This window comes from Elephantulus edwardii, unplaced genomic scaffold (assembly GCF_000299155.1).
Source record: "Elephantulus edwardii isolate Elephantulus edwardi_28Jun2011 unplaced genomic scaffold, EleEdw1.0 scaffold00030, whole genome shotgun sequence".
Classification (NCBI taxonomy): Eukaryota; Metazoa; Chordata; class Mammalia; order Macroscelidea; family Macroscelididae; genus Elephantulus; species Elephantulus edwardii.
Window position 1 is genome coordinate 18192125 of NW_006399780.1, and position 15483 is coordinate 18207607.

The 15483-nt window shown below is 41.5% G+C and overlaps 1 pseudogene; it reads left to right on the forward strand.

Moving 5' to 3' along the window:
- Positions 1-47: 47 nt before the first annotated feature.
- On the forward strand, positions 48-11494 carry LOC102847681 (annotated as a pseudogene).
- Positions 11495-15483: the final 3989 nt, after the last annotated feature.

A 15483-nucleotide genomic window follows, 5' to 3' on the forward strand; every position in this document is an offset into this window, starting at 1 on the left:
CAGGGCCTTGGGAAAGGGCAGGGGGCCATCCTATCAGCCTGAGAGACATGGAACAGACCCAAGATCCCTCTAAAAAGACTCTTGAGAGGTAAGAATTCGAATGCACTCAGTTTCTGGTCTGTGACTGTAATCAGCAGGTGGAGACCAGGGAGGGTCAGATGTGACCCAGGACCCCTCTTCTTGGACACGACCCAGATTCCCCTCAGAGGATCCTGTTGGAGCAGGATTCTCTGGTCTGGAAAACCACTCAGCTCTCTCTCTCTCTCTGTGTCCGCACTGACCCCTCCCAGAGAGTCCTGTTAGAGCAGGACCCTTTGTCTGTCTCTGTGTGTGGTGTCACCTCACCCCAAGGGATTCTGAAAGAACAGGAACCCTGGGACCAGAGACTGGGTTGTCTGCTTCTGTGTACCCTTTAAGTGTCTTTTGTCTGTTTGAAGTCGCCAACAATGAGCTCCCTCTTGTGGTGAGACACCTTTTACATTAGCAAGGAGGGACCAGTCCTTGGAGAAGGACGCCATGCTTGGGAGGCTGGAGAGACAATGCAGGAGAGGAAGACCCTCTCTCTATGAGGTGGATTGATTCAGTGACTGAGGTAATGTGGGTAGGCGTGTCAGAGATGGTGAGATTGGCACAGGATAGGGCAGAGTTTAGGGCTGTTGTACATGGGGTCGCTATGAGTCACAGGCGACGGCGACTCGATGGCACATAACAACAACACCACCTTCAGTGCATTCCTGTGCCTATTGCTTGGGCAAAAAGGCATCTTTTAAGGCCTTCTCCTGACTGCTTCCCTTTTCAGACCCGGGTCTTCTGGGAGTCAGGTTACTTGAAAATGCAGCCCAAAGTAAGTGGTAATTCCATCTAAGGCTAAATACCAGCACAAGTACCATAAAGTAAGTTTAAAAGAACTTTAAGAAAGTGTTAAAAAAAGGCACCTGTGCCCTATCCCCTCCTCATACTTGAACTAGACAAAGCTATCAGGGTCCTGGGAGGGAGGTTTATCAGTTTGTCTCTTTCACCACTAGTGACTTCTAGAGGCACCAGAACCCGACCTTTTCTGAGAAGCCTCAGGCCTTAATTTCCCACTGAGAGTCCATTTTCTTTACACACCAGCCAACCTGGGATGATTGTTGTCAGCACCTATTGCAGACTCTCTTTACGTCGAAGGAATGAGAAAGGTTTCTAGCAAAAGCCAGGAAGGCAGTCCACAGACCAGAAAGAGCCACAGGAGTGGATCAGGAGGCTCAAGTAGCGCGGATCTTCCCGACTGTCTGGCCAGAATGGGACCCCAACGCTAATAAAAGTAAGGCGTTTCTTGACACTTAATCGTCAGACTCTGCTGAAGGGGCTCAGAAAGGCTACCCAGAGGCTCACCAACCTCTCTAAGGTAAGTGCCGTCATATAAGGGTCTGATGAGTCCCCAGCAACTTTCTTGGAACACCTCCTTGAGGCCTATAGAGTATACATCCCTATTAATGCTGAGGTGCCTGAAAATGCACAGGTGGTAAATTTGTCCTTTGTGGCTCAGCCGGCCCCAAACATTAAAAGAAAACTGCAGAGAATTAAGGAGTTTGAAGAAAAGACCAGGTCAGAGCTAGTGGCAATAGCTCAGAAAGTCTTTAATAACTGAGAACTCCCAGAGGGAAAAATGGCCAAAAGTCTAGGGAAAGTGACCACTGCTGCTCATCCAAAGGCCAATGTGGGGCAACAGGACAGATCCTCACAAGGAAGAAAAAAGGTCATGTCTGGGCACCCCTAACTAAAGAAAAACCAATGTGCCAAGTGTAAGAGGTATGGGCACCAGAAAAATGAGTGCCCCTACAAGGACTCAAAGAAATCCACACAAGTTCTGGCCCTCCCTCGAGGAGAACCGTCAGACAAGGACTAACAAAGCCAAAACTGTCATCCTAGGCCCCCAAGAGGCCATGGTAATTGCAATGTTTGGAGCCACCTTGTTTGATTTTCAGTGGATACTAGAGGTAAATTATCCGTTTTTAAAGAGAATAGAAAAAGATTTGTCAGAAGATGTGATCCCCCAAAAGAAAACTGTCTACTTAGGGCATAAACAAGTGACACACTCTTTCCTTGTAGCTCCCAGCAGTCTTTCCCTTTTACAGGCTGTGATCTGTTGCAGAAACCAATTCATTCTCTTCAGCGGGCTCAACTGTGACACTGCCTATGTATGACCCTTCAACTGACTATTACCACTTCCTTGTCTGAAGACTACCTGTTGGTTCTGGACAAAACCAAATCAGGTAAACACTCTGAAAGTTTTTTTCTCCAGGAATTACAGCATTTGTATCCTCTAGTCTGGGCTGAGATCAACCCACCAGGATTGGCTGCACATCATCTTCCAGTGGTGAGCTTGTTGATTAACCATCGAAGAGTGACTTTTATCCAGAACCAAACCATCAAACCTGCTACACTGCTGCCTGATAATTATCCTAAAACAGTCATGCATGAGTGCTAGGAGCTCCTAGATGTGACTCAAGCAGCTACCCTAACCTGAAGGATGCTACCGTCAAGGAAGTCAATGCTACCCTCTTCTCTGATAAGAGCAGCAGTGGTAAAGGAAGATGACAAGGTCATCTGGGCCCAACCCTTGAATGAGGGGGACTCAGCCCAAAAGGCTCAGCTAATAGCCCTGACATAAGCTCTCTGATGGGGGAAGAGCAAGCCTCTGACCATTTATAGGGACAGCAGATATGCCTTCACCACCACACATGTACATGGACAGATATTAAGAGATAGGCTTGCTCACCTCTGTGGGGCAAGCTATCAAAATTAAAAAAGAAATCCTGGGCCTCTTAAAAGCTATTCACTTCCCAACCCAAGTGTCCACTGTGCATTGCTGGGGGCATTAGAAAGGAAAACCTCTGGAGGTAATTGAGCTGCTAACTTTGCAACCCAGGAGGCAACACTAAAACCAGTGGGGCCACTAGACATCCTAATTGTGTACCCTGAACCCAGCTTGTCCCCTAACTCCATGTATAACCCTGAGAAGAAAGATCGCTTCAAGGCCCAAGGGGGAGAGGAAGATCCACAAGGATGGCTGAGGTTACCAGATGGGTACACCGCTATCCCTTCTAGCCTTGGGCAGAACTCTGATTCAACAACTCCACAGCTCCACCCACTTGGGCTCCTGAAGCCTACAAGAACTACTTAAAAGGTGATTTGCCATCTCCTGCCTCACCAAAACAGTAAGAGATAATACCTCATACTGTGACAGCTGTGCTTTAGTGAATTCCACAAATCAGAAGAGGTGAGAAGAAAAGAGAACGTGGGGTACCCAACCAGAGGAGAGTTGGGAAAGAGACTTCACTGAATTAGGGAAAAGATGTTATGGTAGACACCTTCTCTGGGTGGGTAGAAGCTTTCCCCACTCAGTCAGAAACAACTCAAGTAGTGGTCAAGAAATTATGCCAAGAAATACTCCCCCAATTTGGTTTGCCCACCTCACTGGGGTCCAACAGTGGTCCAGTCTTCACAGCCTCTGTGTCAAAACTGATAGCCCCAAACACTAGGGATACAATGGAAACTGCACTGAGCTTACAGAACTCAAAGCTCAGGACAGGTAAAAAGAACAAACTGAACTATTAAAGAAACTTTGACCAAACTAATTTTGGAGAAAGTTAAAAGGTGGGTGAGGCTGCTTCCCTGGGCCTTACTAAAGGTAAAGTGTACCCCATACAGGGTGGGATTTACTCCTTTTGAAATTATGTTAAGGAGACCCCCACCTCTCTTACCGAGTATGAAGCCAGAGATTGCTGCTGAATTGTCTAACTCTGAACTAATTCAGTCTTTATAGACATTCCAGCAAGTACAGGAGTTCCAGTCCCAAATCCAGGCTGTCCATTCTCCACCAGAGGCATCACTGAATGTGCCACTGCACCCCTTCTTGCCATAAGACCTTGTCCTAATCTGCAGGCACCAAAATAGAAAGTACAAACCCACCAGAGACCCAGCCAAGATCCGGCTTAGAAAAAGCAAGACAGTGTTGGCAAACACCAGCTCAGGTGATTCCACAGTGACTCTTACAGTAGACTTTTGTGTATTGTTCTGCTCCCTAGAGATTAATGTAAGTAGTCAAAAGCCCCTGAGTTGTAAAGATTTGACATATAACAAAGCCAAAGAGCAAACTTGCTCAATTCTCAAGGAAATGTAAATCTTTCTCAGAATTAATGAAGCAGTTGTAAAAGGCATAAGAAAGTGTGTGCAAATCAGCAACTAAATAAAAAATAATAATAAAAGTGGTAATTCTTTTAAAAGAAAAAAATAAGAAATTTGAAGCAGCAAGTCTAGTTTTGATTTAACTTGAACGTATACAGTAAGTAAATAGAAAGTAAAGGTGAATTTTATTTGAAGTAATAATGAAATGTCTAAAAGCTAAAAACTAAAAAAAAACACTACCCAACCCAAGCAAACCTATAAAACCATTACTGTTCACCAAAGAAGACATTCAGATGGCAAACAAACACATGAAGAAATGTTCAAAATCCCTAGCTCTAAGAAAGATGCAAATCAAAACAACTATGAGCTATCATCTCACCCCAGTAAGAATAGCAAAATTTAACAGAACAGCAAACAACAAATGCTGATGAGGTTGTGGAGAAACTGGAACCCTTATTCACTGCTGGTGGGAGTGTAAAATGGTGCAACCACTACGGAAGGCTGAATGGCGCTTTCTCAAAAAGTTGAAAATAGAAATACCATTTGACACAGAAATTCCACCACTGGGAATTTACCCTAAAGAAACCATAACTGCCACCCAAGTAGATATATGCACACCTATGTTTATTGTGGCTTTGTTTGCAATAGCAAAGAGCTGGAAACAACCCAAGTGCCCATCAACAAACAAATGGATAGAGAGGCTCTGGTATAGTCACACAATAGAATACTATGCAGCATTGAAAAACAAGTAACTCATGCAATATTATTCAAAATGGGTGACCCTGGAGGACAGTATCCTGAGTGAATTATCTCAGTCACAAAAGGATGAATATTGCATAGGGCCACTGTTGTAAAACGGGACTGATATTAGGGTTAAGGGAAGACAGAAAAGGAGGGGAGGAATGAGCGAGGGAACTGTTTAAAAGGGACATACAAATGGGTATTCCTGTCATTACAGAAGTCCAGAATAAAAACTGCATAGTGGAGTGGACTTTGGGGGAGGGACTGCATAACAATGAAAGAGGTTTTTTCTTTTTCTTTACAAGAAGAAGAGTGAATTGCGGGGAGGGAGTGGGTAGGGAGAAAAGTGCAACAATGAATGACTGGAAACCCTAAGTCTCTGAAAACCTTCATTAAAATTAATTTTTAAAAATCAAGACAAGAAAAAACCTATATACAAAAAAACCCCACCCAACAACAAACAACCCATTACTGTAGAATGAGCATAAGGATCCAAGAGGAGTGGGAGAGGTTGGAAGCAGAGGGATGAGGACGTGCAGCAGGAGGGGTTATTAATCATGGGGTTGTACTATTTGATTGGGGGGGGGGTGAAGGAAATTGAAAGAATTTGTTCCTGAAAACAACGTATTCAAATTTTGTAAATAAATGAGCAGAAATTTTTTTTAAAAAAAGAGAAAAACTAAAAACCCCACAAAAACCAAACAAAACCTCAAGACATGTCCCTGCTGTTACTGCTAAGATCTGTCTTTCTAAACAGCTGCTTTCATGGTCATCTTAGTTGGCCACCTTATTATCATAGGACCGTTGGTCCTAGACCTGCTTCTTCTAACAATTAAACCTTGCCTATTGAATAGCCTAGCAGCATATATCAGGTGGTGAATCTAGGCAGTTAAACTTCTAGTTCTTAAGCCCCTCTATCTACCCCTTACCAGTTGAAAATACTCCCTGTTGAAATGTCAAAGGTTTCAAAGGTTTGAAATGTGTATAAAAACTAGTGGGGAACAGACTCCATTTTATAACTAAATCCCTGTGTGGAAAAGTTTTTCCCCAAGCCTTCATGTTTTGTCTTGAGCTGCTTCCCCAAACAGTAACTGCTATTGTCTATAGATGTTTTGCACTCCATGTACCCTTGAAATGTTTCTGTGTGTATCTCTGTGCCCTTGAAATGTTTCAAAGCAGATTGCTGTAGCAAACAGCACCTGGGACAAACAAGAGTATAAAAAACTTCCTGACAAATGCCAAAATGAGTGTGTGGGGCGGGGGAATCCTGCCTCTTTGCTGGAACCCTTCTGCTGCTCAGCTAATAAAAAATTTCACCTGTAATCCTGCTGTGAATGTCTCTTAATTCATTAGGCACAACAATTACCATCAATTTTTTTATCATGTGTTGTTGTTATTGTTATTGTTATTGTTATGTGTCATTAAGTCACCTATGAATCATAGCAACCCTAGGTACAACAGCCCTGAAACGTGCTCTATCTATCCTGTGTCAACTTTGTCTCTGACACACCTACCCTCATTACTCCAGTCACTGTATCAATGCATTTCATCCATGATCTCCCTCTCTTTCTCTGTCCCTCTACCCTTCCAAGCATGATGACCCTCTCCAAAAAACTGGTTCCTGCTTGAAACATGCCCAAAGCATGTTAGATAAAGCTTCAGAATCCTTACCTCCAAGGAGCAGGCTGGCTTCACCTTCTCTAGGACGAACCTGTTTGTTCTCATGGCAGTCCATGATATGTTCCATACTCTTCTCCAGCACCACAACTCAAAAGCATCAATTATCTTTCTATCATCCACAGTCATTGTCCAGGGCTCTGACTAATAGCAAGTAATTGCAAAGACTATGGCCTGGATCAGGCCCACCTTAGTCTCCAGAATGACATCGTTGCTCTTTAGTACTCTGGAGAGGTCCCTGACAGCTAACTTTCCCAATGCAATTCGTTTCTTGATTTCCTGGCTGCTGGTACCAAGAGTGTTATGTGTGGAGCCAAGCAAACTAAAGCTGTTGGCAATCTCAATCTCTTCACCATCCATAATGATGCTACCAATTGGCCCAGTAGTTAGAATCTTTGTTTTCTTGATGTTGAGCTTCAATCCATATTGAAGGCTTCTGCAACAAGCATGATGAAGGAAGAAGTCCAAGCTGCTCTTAAAGAATTGGCAAAAAACAAGGCTCAAGGAATTGACAACATACCAATTAACATATTTCAACAAGCAGACGCTGCCCTGGACACATTCACCAAGTTGTGCCAAGAAATCTGGAGGACAACTACCTGGCCAACTGACTGGAAGAGATCTATATTTGTTCCCATTCCCAAAGAAAGGTGACCCGACAGAGTGCAGAAATATTGAACAATATCAATATCACATGCAAGCAAAATTATGCTGAAAATCATCCAAAAACTACTGAAGCAGCATGTCAACAGAGAAATGCCAGGTGTGCAAGCCAGGTTTAGAAGAGGCCATGGTATTAGGGTTATTATAGCTAATGTTAGATGGATGTTGGCTGAAAGCAGAGAGTACCAGTTATCTGTGTTTCATTGACTATGCAAAGGTGTTTGACTGTGGGGATCACAATAAACTGTGGCTGATTTTCAGAAGAACGGGAATCCCAGAACATTTGATTGTGCTTATCTGAAACCTATACTTGGACCAGGAGGCAGTCATCAGAACAGAGTAAGGAGACACTTCATGGTTCAAAATCAGTAAGGGTGTATGTCAGGGATGTATTCTGTCTCCATATCTTTTCAATCTAGATGTAGAACAAATCATCCGGGAGGCTGGACTCAAGAGGAAGAATGTGGCATCAGGATTGGAGGAAGATTCACCAACCACCTGCATTATGCAGATGATACAACCCTGCTTGTTGAAACTGAGGAGGACCTGATCATATGTTACTTCCTGAAATATATCTGATCTCTTGAGGTTTCCTGAATCATTCAAGATTTTGTCCCATTGCATATCTCAATATTGCAACTTGAGGCTTGAAACTGTTTTTCATTTCTTTCATCTTGAGAAATATCTAGTGAGTTTTTCCTTTTTTATTCTCTAACTCAAACGCTTTGCACATTTCATTATACTTTGCTTTATTTTCTCAATCTGCCCTTTGAAATCTTTTGTTCATCTCTTTTGCCTCTGTAACTCTTCCCTTTGTTTTAGCTTCTTGATGCTCCAGTGCCATTTAAAAAAATTTTTATTACTTTTATTATTTCTGAAACAATATAGAGTTGCTGTGATGATGGACAACTGGGCCATGGGTGTGTCAAACACTCTAATTGGCTACCCATCATGGGCAGTTTTTTGTGGAGTTCCCATATTGATTCAGGTTTGGAATCAGGACTGTCATTCACTTCCTAAACTACATGCCTATTCAAAGTCTAAAAACTTGGAGAAATGATGATAGTTATAGAAAGGCTTCAGGCCTTTGTTCATTTTCTGTTTTTATAAGTATCCTTCCCTCATGTGTACTCAGTCTGCATGGTGGACAAATCATCAGAGAAGTAAGACTCTATGAAGAAACGTAGCATCAGAGTAAGAGGAGAATGAAGAATCAGAGGAATACTCCCAGATGGGAGTTTTTGGGTGGTTAGAGCCAATAAGAATGCATGATTATGGAGGAATTTGGAATGAAAGAGCTCATGGAGTTTGAACCATGCTCTGGTTCAAAAATTTGGTAAGACCCTCAGGCCGCAGGTCCACGGGACTCTTTTTAATTGGTTTTGGTCAAACATTCTTCTAGGTCGTATAGCCCTGGTCTATCTACTTGCTGTACAGAGAGGTAACTTGTGGTTGCTGTGACTCTGATGTGTCAAATGAGATAATAGGCACCCATGGTAGGCAGTGTTTGGTGGAGCTCCCTAATTAAAACAAGCTTGGAAGCAGGAGTGGCATCCACTTCCAAAATAGCTTGCCTCTGGAAACCTTATGGACCTGGAGAAAGGATGGAAGTTATGCAAGTGTTCAGGACTTTCATTCATAGGGTCGTTATGAGTCATCTAGGACTTGACGGCACTTAACAACAACTGTCAAATCGGATCTGACTGGTACAGGAGAAGACTGTTCCTCCTTCTTCAGCACAGCATCTGGTGGATTCGAACTGCACACCTCTGGGATTGCAGTGCAGCTTCTTGCCAGTAGGTGACCAGAGCTCTCTTCTAGTGCCATTTTTAGAATCTCTTCTGACATCCATTTTGGGTTTTTTCTTTCTCTTCTGCGTAACGACTTTTGCTTTCTTCATTGATGATATCCTTGATATTATCCTACAACTCATCTAGTCTTCAATCATTAGTGTTCATCGCCTCAAACCTATTCTTGATACTTCCATTCAGGTAGGATAGACTCAAGGTCGTATTTCGGTTCTGTGAATTTGTTTTCATTTTCTTCAGCTTCAGTTTGAACTTGAATATGAGTAACTGTTCCACAATCACTGGTCTAGTTTTGAATGCTGATATTGAGCTTCTCTAATGATTCTTTCCACAGATGTAGTCAATCTGAATACTGTGCAGTCCATCAGATGGTATCTATGTGTAAAGTCATTTGTGTTTCTTTTTTAATATTTTTTCATTGTTGCACACATTTGTGTTTCTTTTTAAAAAGGGTAGTGCACTGAACATACAAGATTCAGTCATTTGTTCTCCAGCCTCATTTCTGTCACCAAGTCAACATTTTCCAATTACCATTCCTTCTTCATTATCTTCAACCTTTGCATTTCAGTCACCAATTATTTTTAATGCATCTTGATTGCATATTTGGTCAGGTTTTTTGTTGTTCTAAAATCTGTCTCTTTTTTTAAATTAATTTTAATGAAAGTTTACAGAGACTTTGGACTTCCATTCATTCATTGTTGCACTTTTCTCTCTGCCCAACCTCCCCACCTCAAGTTCGCTGGACTTGGGGGAAAGACTGTATAACCAATGAAATAATTTTTCTTTTATTTTTCAAAATAAAGGCTGCATAGTGGAGTGGACTGGAGGGGGCGGAGAGGGATTGTGTAACAACTGGTCAGTTTTAGACTGCAAAAGATTAAAATCAATACATATGAAATCAATCCTTCTCCCAGCAGTCAGTTCTCAGAGCTACTCTGAAGGTGGTCAGAGGTAAACCCTCCCAAGCCAAGAAGCTAGAGGATTCCTTTCTAGAGAAACTGAAGTCCACAGCCGCAGAGAAAAGACTTACTAATGTTCTCATTTTAGTCCTTCTCCAGCCACCAATTAATATAATATTATATAGCCAATACTTTACAATATGCCTTAGCTTAGTGCCTTACATGTATTCATTTTCTTCTAGAATTTTACTTGAAGTGCCTAACTTTTTTTTTCCTTATTGTGTACCATTGAATCAGATCTGACTGACACAGGAGGAGATTGCCCCACCTCCAGCAGAGCATCTGGTGGATTTGAACCGTGAGACTTCGGGATTGCAGTGCAGTTTCTTGCCACTAGGCCAGCAGAGCTCCCTGAAAGGCCTAACTTTTTAATGTGAGTGGACAATGAGCCAGCCACATGTACTGACGAACGGGGGTGAGGAGGGGAAGAAGAGGAGAAGGCATTTGGTGGAAACAAAAGAAAGGCTCAAAAATATACAAACACTTTACATTCGGGGAAAAAATAGGTTCCTCTCTAAATAGAAAACTCAGAGAAAAGAGAAGCAAGTCTTGGCCAGGGCAGGCCCTGTGGTGTCTGGAGGTGTTGTGGGGTTGCATTGGAGACTGGGGGCCTAGAGCCTGGCACTGAAGGCAGCTGCAATCTGATGGTAAAGAGAAGACATTAACAAGGGATGTGAAAACCAGTCCTTCACACACCACTCCAAAGAAACAGCTGCCCCTTCTTTTCCTAAAAATGCTCTGCCTAAAACTAAGGCTATGTCTCCTGCCCCAGCAGCAGTCAACCAATGGTACGCATGCGTATTATGGACCCTTCTACCTGGAATATTCTCTTCTGGCAGAATTTACCTTGGTTGTGAAGCAGAAGTTGCCAGGTGTCTATGTACAGCCATCTTACCGCTCTGCATTAATGTGGTTTAGAGTAAGATTCATACGGCATGGACTTTATCAAGATGGTGTGTTTCACTTTATCATTTATATCTCTGATAACTACCCAGATGGGGACTGTCCACACTTAGTGTTTGATATTCCAGTTTGATAGTCCAGTCAACCTACTAGTTGAGCCCACCACCAGAGACCTGGATGTGAAGAGAGCATTTGCAAAATGAAGGGAACCATAACCATATTTGGCAAGGTTAATACATGCAAGGAGAGTTTTCTACAAGATTGATACAACAAGCCCCCAAAACCCAGAGGCTGCAGTATTGTAAGAAAAAGATATTCAGCTTTTTAAAAGTAAAGTGACTGATAGTGTTAAGTTGTGCAAAGCTCATTTGTTTTACCAACCTACAATTGAAGATCCTTATGCAATTAGTTTTTCTCCATGGAATCCATCTGTACATGATGAAGCCAGAGAGAAGATGCTGACTCAGAAGAAGCCTGAAGAACAGCAGAATAAAAGTGTTCATGTTCCTGGCCTGTCATGGGTAAAGCCTGGTATAACCTTTCTGTAAAGAAGAGAAAACAGTAGCCATTTAAGAGGTGGTGAATCTGGTGTACCGTACACTTTCCAGCTGGAATGCCACCAAATGGCAAAGGACTGCTGAAGCGTAAAAGTGTGAACAGATACTGAGACCAGTGCTTTCACTGTATGCTTAGATTCGAACAGCAGATTTGGGAACTTCTCTTTAAGTGATGCATTACTTCTGTCAGAGGTGTCTTTAGGATGGTTATCTAGTTCAGTACTCCAAATTGTTGGGGACCTTGAGGCCGAAATATTTTTCTGAATATAATGCTAAGATTGCATTCATTGAAACTAACACTAGAGTAAGAAGAATTCAACACTACTTAATGATTTTTAATGATTTACTTAATATGATGTTGTTGTTGTTGTTGTTAAGTGCCATCGAGTCGCTTGCGACTCATAGCGACCCTATGTACAAGAGCTCTAAACGCCATTCTATCCTGTGCCAACCTCGCTGTCTCAAACACATTTATTCCTACCACTCCAGTCACAGAATCAATCCATCTCATCGAGGGTCTTCCTCTCCTTCACCGCCCCTCCACTCTGACAAACATGATGTCCCTCTGCAAGGACCAGTTCCTCCTTGCAACATGCCCAAAGCATATCAGACGAAACTTCAGAATCCTTGACTCCAAGGAACATTCTGGCTTCACCCTTTCCAGGATAAACCTGTTTGTTCTCCTAGCAGTCCATGGTATATTCAACACTCTTCTCCAGCACCACAGATCAAAGGTATCAATTTTCTTTCTATCAACCCTAGTCACTGTCCAACTCTCTCATGCATAGCACGTAATTGCGAAGACTATAGCCCGGATCAGGCACATCTTAGTCTCTAGTCTGACGTCGTTGCTCTTCAGTACTCTTGAGAGGTCCCTCACAGCTGACTTTCCCAATACAATTAGTCTCTTGATTTCCTGGCTGCTGGTACCAAGAGTGCTGACTGTGGAACCAAGTAACTATCTCAATCTCTTCACCATCCATAGTGATGCTGCCAATTGGCCCAGTGGTGAGAATCTTTGTTTTCTTGATGTTGAGCTTCAATCCATATTGAAGGCTGCAGTCCTTGACCTTTTGCAGCAAGAGCTTCAGGACCTCCTCAGTTTCAGCAAGCAGGGGTGTGTTATCCGCATAACACAGGTTATTGGTGATTCTTCCACCAATCTTGATTCCTCCTCATACAGCCCAGCATCTCGGATTATCTGTTCTACATACAGATTGAAAAGATAGGGAGACAAAATACATCCCTGAAGGACCCCCTTCTAGATTTTGAACCATGTAGTGTCTTCTGATGACTGCCTCTTGGTCTAAGTATAGGTTTCGCATTATTAAATACATTTTTAATATATTAGGATGTGGAGAAAGCAAATTCCATAGTTTGGCACTTTTAAGCTGAAAATCACTTGAAACTCAGTCCTCAGCCTACTGTCTTCCTGATTTATATACTGTTGTCACTTAGGTATATATTAGATGATGGACTAGAAACCAGACACTTAATCATAAGTTGGTTTTTTGTTTTGGTTTTTAAAAGCAAATTACTTACTGTATTTTTATGGTGGGAGGGAGAAAAAGTGTTAAAATAGTTTCTAATGAAATCTGATAATGATTAATGTGTTTAGAAGAGACAAACTAAAATAATAAGTGATTTTAAAAAACTCAGAGAAAAGAAATACTTGGACTTTGCAAGGGTGAAAGTAAAATTAAAAATGACACCAAAATATTATCAGATAAAGTAAAAAAAATAAATCACACAAAGATAAAGATATAAAGAGATGGACAATATAAGAATAGTTAAGAACTTCAGAAGGTCAATCCAAAAGGCCCGCTATTCAACAAGTTTCAGAACAAGAATATTTTTAAAAAATTGAGGAGAGAACTGAGGCTCACACAGAGACTTGTACACCAATGTTCATACCAGGGTTACATGCTATTGCAAGGACATGGAAACAGCCTAGATGTCCAAACACTACTGAATGGATTGAGAAATTGGGGTACATTCATAAAATGGAATACTACACAGGACATAGGAGCAATGATTTTGTAAATTATTACCTAACTTGGGAAGGACTGGAGAGTATTATGCTGAGTGAACTAAACCACTCCCACAAGGACAAATATTGTATAAAACCATTATTGTAGAATAAGTATGAGGATTCAGGGGGCGGGGTGGAAGCAGTGGGATGAGGATGTGGGAGGGGATTAATCATGGGGTTGTAAAATTTGATGGGGAGGAAATTAGAAGATTCTGGTGTGAAAAACAATGTATTCTAATTTTGTAAATAAACTAGTATAAGAAAAAAAAGAGGAAAGGAAATTCTCAGAGTTTTATAAAATAGAGACATAAATTCAAAGGATGCACTAAAGGCCCAACACAAAGGCAGATTAAGTTATCATTTAGAACAATGACATTACTTGCTGAGATAAAACCAAGCAAGCAAAAGTAGGTCATGTACCAAGAATAGCGAACCATGGGATCAAACTTCTCCACAATATAAAGGGAAGAAGGGACTTCTCAGACTACAATAAAGGTGGTATGAGAACAATACTTGAGAGTCAGTCTTTAGCGGAAAATAAGTAGGGACAATATGTAACTGGACACTCAACACTATCTGGCAACATGACTACTCCTCTATTGTCAGTTTTAACTCTTAATTCTGTGTCTCATCTCCTTGTTGCTTTCTCCTGTGGGTTAGAAACCGACTCATAACTGACTCTCCAGCAGGTTATCAGAGGCTGTAAACTGCAAAGTAGGAAACTGCCCATCTTTCTCCCATGTAGCTGCTGGTTGGTCGATTAGAGCTATTGGAGAGGTCCTGGCTTTGTGTTAGCAGCACAACTCTCTACAGACTACACCAGAATATCCTAATCCACTGTAGCAAAGACGTTTCAAAATTTATCCAGTCCTTAGTATGTAAGGAGCTCTGCTGGCACAGCAGTGGTTAAGGACACAGCCGCTAACCACAAGGTGGGCAGTTTGACAAAGGCTGCGGCAGTCTGCTTCCAAAAAGATTAACTCGCTTCCATCAGGTCAATTCCAACTCATAGTGACCCTCCATCCAGTTTCTGAGGTTGGAAATATTTTTTGTTTACTTTTGTCTTTTTATAAAAGACAGGCCTTTGGAGGCAAGCATTTATTACAATTTCTTCAACTGTGTGCGGGGAGGGGGGGAATCGCCACAAAGTATGTATTACATTTGCAGTAAACCCTGGACCAAATAGAAATTATTAATGAAACAGCTTGTGCAAACCGCAAGGGTACAATGGTCACTAGGAGTCAGGGCTAGAGAATACTTGATCCTTAACATTTTGCCCTGAAGGAAGGTTGGTGGATTTTTTTCCTTAACCATCATTACACTTCATTTCTTTTAGTTTTGATTTTTAAATTAATTTTCACTCCACTTTCTTTTTCTTCCCATCATTGTTAACCCTCCAATACTGATTCTATCTTCATGTAAATATGTCCTTAGTTTTTTGTGGTAGTGGTCTTATACCATACCATAATTGTCTTTTAATGACTGACATGTCACTCAGAAAAACTTGTCCTGGCTGCATCCATGTTGTGCAGTATTTCATTAACTCTTAATCACTTTTTCAGTAATGCAGAATACTCCGTGTGACTGTACAAGAGATTCACTAGACATTAGTCTGCTAATGAACATTTGGACTGTTCCCAATTCTTTGTTATCATAAATAATGCTGATATAAATGTGGTGTACCTATGTCAGTCTGTGTCATAGCTCTTATTTCTAGGGATATATACCGAACAGTGGGATTGCTGGACCAAATGGCATTTCTATTTCCAAATTTGTAGGGATACACCAAAATGCTCTCTATAGTAGAATTTTTTTTATTAGACAAAATCATTTATATGTAAAGGAAACATGAAAATGCATAAAAAAGAATCACATTCTCATACTACTTAATATTAACACAGCAATGGTCAAATGGAATGAATTGTGGGACAGATTCCAGGATTTAAGGCAAAAAATCCCTATACAGAAAAATT